Raw genomic sequence first — 6,000 nt, 5'->3', positions numbered from 1 at the left:
GATTATGCTAAGCCAACAAACAAAGCAGAGAATGAGAGAACTTACAAGAGGCGAAGGAGATAGAGAAGAGTAGGAAGTTGCAGAGGTAGTTCGGAAGGCAATCCAGCAACGGGCATCTAAAAGCATGTATGCATTTGAAAAGACGTCAGAATTTTAAATCACAATAAATAGAAATGTACGAAGAGGCAGGAAGTTGAAATGATAATCGGGAAGCGTGCGTACAAACATTTGCGTTGGAATACGGTCAGCGGCCGAATTTCGGCTCTGACTCTTCGAGTTCGAAGCCAAACATTCCAGCCAACTATCATTAGTGGAGTGCTTGAGGGCAACTGTGGGGGCCGAGAAGAGGGAGTCGTAGAGATTCCGAATAGTCGAATCTCAGAGAGTCGAGATTCGAAGCACTCGACAATTGGCTCGCAAGCTCAAATCCAACCCTATTCGGCCAAATAACCGATTAGGCAAGGGGCCGAGTGAAGGTTGGTCTATTATAAAATGTGCCGAATATGAGTTGGAAATAGACCTAATCCCGAGGCCCATGGAAGAAAAGATATAAATAGAAGAACATCAGCCAGGAAGAGATATGTGAGAATTGTTGTGCTTAACTTAGAATACAAGAATTCTTGAGTGTGGTATCTGACTTGTCCGTCGGAGTGCTAATTCCAGCACCCCCGACCGGGGTGTTTATTCATTTTCAAGTGACCAGAAGAGGATCACGAGCATTCTCCAAGATCAGAAGAGTATTTCCAAACCACTTCTCCACACCCATAAATTTTCATTTGATTAACAAGTTTCATAACTCTAGAAAAGTAATCTTTCAGCAATTTCAAATCTCTCATTTTTAAAATTTTAAAATCTCTTCGCAATGATTGAAGTTTGATGGTTCTTACCTTCAAGTTGTCTCTATACTTTTTCTTGAAGAAAATCCCATGCCCCTTTTGCTTTTGTAGAATTGATAATCCTTGGAAAGATTGTTTTTGAAACTCCTTGTTGAATCAATGAGAGAGCCTTTGAATCCTTCTTCCTTTGCTCTTTCAATTGTTCTTTTTGAGCATTTGTCAAAGCTCCTTCATCTTCGAGTTCATCAAATCCATTTTCAACTAGCACTACAAGAATTAACACTTTTGCCGACCAAAAAATTGGTCGCTAAAAGCCCATTTTTAGTCGGCAAAAGTCATCTACGACCAATTTTTTTGGTCGCTACTTTGGTCGCCAATTGAGGGTCGGCAAAAGTAATTCGCGACCAAAATTTTGGTTGGTCGGGAAAAGTTGGATTTGCCGACTAAATATTTGGTCGCTAAATATATCATTACTGCGACTAATCCATTTTGTCGCTAAAACATTTTGGTCGCGAAAAGTGATATTTTGCCAACCATATATCTTAGTCGCCAATTGTCACATTCCACGACCAAACAGATTAGTCGCCAAAAGGAGAGGAATCGCTGACTAACAATTTAGTTGTCAAAAAGTAAGATATTACCGACCAATGATTTTAGTCGCAAAAGTGTAGAATTTGCCGACTAATATTTAGTCGCCAAATCTCTTTTTTTTTTTTTGGAGAACAATCAGTTTTTGTTTATAAAACTTCAATCCAATATTAAGCAGAAAAGGAAGCAAGGGTATTCCATGGTATTCCATTCTATCCAATAAACATTCAGACCTTGTATAAACATGAATTACACCTCCTATTTCAGACCTTGCCCACTTCTACACATGCACCTATGGTCTAACCAATTAGAAGAGCGTCACTATATTACTTTTCAGAAATGATGTGTGCTTGTTCCCCACTTCTACACAATTTGTAAACCAAAAAGGGAAGAGATAATATAAAAGTTCTTACATGCAGAGGTAGATAATGCACAGATAAACCCAAAGGGGATAGACACAACTGAGATCTTGTCCTCTCATTATTAGCATGTCAGGATATCCATTTTTCCATCTCTAAAAACAAAGTGGCGAACATTGAGGGCCTGGATGTAAAGGTAAGAAATAAAATGAAAGGCACAGAAGAATAGAGAAGGATTGGTGTGATAATTATTCACTCCGGAAAATAGCAGGATCTGGTTTGTGATGAAATTCCCTCTTTAGTGCAGGGGTCGAAACTTTCTTCTTCTTCTTTAGAGCCTCTGGAGTTTTGACTTGGCTCAGCCTCTTCGTCTTCTCTCCGTTCTTCACAACAGCTTTGTATGTTTTCTCGGATTCTTTGATAGAAGCAGCAGCAGCAGCAACCAATTTCACGTTCTCGGATGCAGACACCTCGTACGAGTTTTTGATTTTGACAAGTTTCTCCGATTTCACAAACTTCTTCAATTGAATCGACAACATTTTCGTGAAAATTGGGGAAAGCAGAGAGCTGTACTTTTCTTCCATGAATTTCGCGATCGCTGGCTGGCTGGCTCGAACCTGTGCGATCCTTCAATGACGATATTGCTTCGCTTATCATCTGCATCAAACAACAACAAAAAATTGATAATGTAGCTTAGTTTAACTGGTTCTAATTGATAATATGGAATATATTGCATCAAACAATCAAAAACATTTTCTAATTGCATCAAACAATCAAAAACAAACACACGAATTAGATCTCGAATAAATTCAAATCTTTAACTGGTTCTAATTCTAGCATTCAAATAGACACACTAAAAACCGTTCAATTACAGTACAATTGTGCGAAATTCACGCACTTCAGATAGAATCGAACCAGATTCAAACTAGATCTAATACATATTATAATGTGATAGGACTTAAGTGATAAGAACAAGGACGAACTCACCATTTTTAGAGAGAAAAACGAGTCGCTGTTGACGGACTCAGAGAACGGTGATCGATGAAACCTAGGGATCCAGGTGAGATTTTGCAGTGATTGAATCAAATCAACGGATTGAGCTACACAACGATCTTCGTTCGAATTGCTATCCAACTGAAGAGAGGAAAAGGGGACGAAGCGAGATCGAGAGAGAGAGAGAGAGATATATAACAGCGAGATCTCCGTAAATGAAGAAAGCGAATAGAGAAAAACTTTGTAATTATGAAAATCTATTTGTCAAGGTTGAAGTAGCAAAACAAGATATATATGAATGTATGGGATTGGTGGTGGTGGTTTTGTCTGAGACAGCCATGGATTAGTAGCTTAGTTTTGCCAATTCTTTGGAAGAAGTCTTTTGTTTTGGGATTGATAGAGGAAGTGGAGTCCCGCGCTCTGTTTCTTGTTTCAAAATTTATGTTTTGGCGGAAATTTTCAAAATTTAAGTGGAGTCCCGCGCTTTGCCTAGTTGAAAAACACAAATACAGATTTTATTTTATTTTTAAACAAGAAAAATATTTTTTATTGATGTTCTTTATTTTTAAATACAGATTAGTCTTTGTTCTATTGATGTTCTTTACAGATTAGTCTTTATTTTTTTATTGATGTTCTATTTTATTTTTAAATACAGATTAGTCTTTTATTGATGTTCTTTATTTTTAAAAGCACAAATACAGATTAGTCTTTGTTCTATTTTTTATTGATTTTATTTTTAAGCACAAATACAAATATTTTTTATTGAAAAACACAAATATTTTTTTTAAAATAAGTTTTTTGGCGACCAAAATTTTGGTCGCCAAAAGATAAAAAATATTTTTTTATTTTCCATTCGGCGACTACATTGTTTTAGTAGCCAAAACTCAATATACAACGACCAAAATATTTTTTGTCGCTAAAAATAAATTTTTGGCGACCAATCAATTCCACAACCAACTTATTTTTGATCTTCCGCGACCAACTTATTTTTTGGTTGCCAAAATGTGACCTTCCGCGACCAAATTTGTAGTTGGTCGCCAAAACCATACCACTTTCTGCGACCAACTCATGTTTTGGTTGCCAAAATATGACCTTCTACGACCAACTCATATTGGTTGCCAAAAATAATGATCATTCGCGACTAATTAATATTTGGTCGCCAAAAGGTAACTTTTAACTACCAACTTTTATATTGGTCGCGAAAAGTGGTCGCTAAAAGTGCAGATTCTTGTAGTGTAGATCCCAAAGATCCGTATAGATAAAAATAGTTCTCATTTTCACATACCAATAATCAAAGTTTTGCCGTCAAAGGTAGTAGGTACATTTTGGTGGCTGGAATTCACCATGGTAGTTGGCCTTTTTAGGGATTGTTTTCCCGTATTTGATCTCTACGCTTAGCTTGTTCTTGACCCAACCAAGTTTTGATACCACTTCTATTAGCTTTTGATAGAAACTTTCTCAAGGGAGAAAAATATTAGTATTGTTTATTGTATTGATCTACTTTGCCAAGAGGCTTGAACTAGATTTATGAACCACAAACAAGTTCCATGAACAAGATCTATGAATCTAGACAAACATTTCAAATAACCAGGTACATGAAGAATGTTGACAATGTATCTAAAAATAAATACATAACTACAAAGAATGCAATGGACCCAATGTGTAATAACCCACATTCATGTCTTAGTCATGTTCATGTGCACTTGCATAACCTTGTCTTGTTAAGTTTACATTCATGAATCTTATCTTGTTTTACCTAAGTGTTACGTGCATGCTTTGTTCCTTCCTTGCCGTCTCAAGCCTAAGAGATGTTAAGCCTAGGTTATTCCAAGCCGAAGTCATCCTAAGCCTAGAACCACCTTGGAACCACTTTGGTTGACCTCTACCTTCGTTCTGGCATATTGGCCGAGATGTCATTATCTAGGCCGAGGTGTGCATTACCAAGGCCGAGATGTGTATCATCTAGGCCGAGATGTTATCCTTGAACCCAAGTGATCTTATTCCTAGATCGGTACGACCTAGACCGAGGTGTGGCACATCTAGGCCAAGGTGTGGCACAACTAGGTCAAGTGTTGTCCTTCCCAGCTGAGATCATTGTCACCCTACTTGCTGACGCCTTGTTCTTAGCCGATGTCATTGCCTCGCCAGAGAGCCCATACCGCTTTACTTGTTGAACACCCTTTTGCCATGCTTTTGTCTGGTCTGTCAGCCACCTTTTGAGGGAAAACCCAACCAGTCGCCGCCACATGTCCTAGCAGAGGGTTAAGCCCAGAACCGAGTGAGAGAACCTATCATTTGGTATCATATCCTTGCCTTTAGAGAGAGAAGCTCTAGGACGAAGAAGAAGTTTTAGAGTGAGAAAGTAAATCTTCGAACTTGATTCCAAGGGATCGAACCGTTGGATTCGTGTATTGAGGTTAGATCCTTGGCTTACTCTTGTTGTTCCTTGTGTTTATCTAGCTGCATTGCACGATTGAACCTGTCCTGCACGTCATGCATTAATTTGAAACTGGTTTTAGAAAGAGAAAATAGTGTTCATATGTTCTTGAAGAAAAAGTCTTGTTTTGATCCGAAAGTTTGCATTGAGAATCATGTTTTTGTGTTTGTTTCCGCAAGAACTTCAAGTATGGGTACCCAGGTCCATGTTTTCGAACTCGTAGCATGAAAATCCCAGATTTTGTGATAACAGGTTGTGATTGAGCATTCATATTTCTCATGTTTTTCATGCTCATGTTCTTCATGTTCATCAGCAGAGGGAAACCCAGATTTTCCCCGACCTCTTTTCCTTGAATGTGGCCCTCGGGAACACACCTTGGCGAAGAGGTGTGGAACCTCGGCCTAGGCCTGGTTGGTGCCTAGTATGTTTTTCCGTGATCATTTGTATACATATGAAGCTTGTTTGGAAGTGCATTCAATAGGCTTTACCCTGTGTTGTAGGACTTGGGCTTGTCTCCACCCCGACGTTTGAAGAACTAAGTGAGTGGTATTTTTAATAAAGCTATGTTATCATGTTTTGATAAGCTTTGCTTTGCTTTGTTTTGAAAAGTATTTGATTTAGCATGAATGACTATCCCTATTTGTATATCAAGTACTATCTTGTTTTAATGACATTTCTTGAAAGTCCTTAGTGCCAGGGGACTATAATGCAACTGCACTCTTATCTTGAAAGTCCTTAGTGCCAGGGGACTATAATGCAACTGCACTCTTGTCTTGAAAGTCCTTAG

Source organism: Camellia sinensis, chromosome 12 (genome assembly GCF_055761805.1).
Source record: "Camellia sinensis isolate YWXY chromosome 12, ASM5576180v1, whole genome shotgun sequence".
NCBI classification, from domain to species: Eukaryota; Viridiplantae; Streptophyta; class Magnoliopsida; order Ericales; family Theaceae; genus Camellia; species Camellia sinensis.
This window is presented reverse-complemented; position numbering follows the sequence as displayed.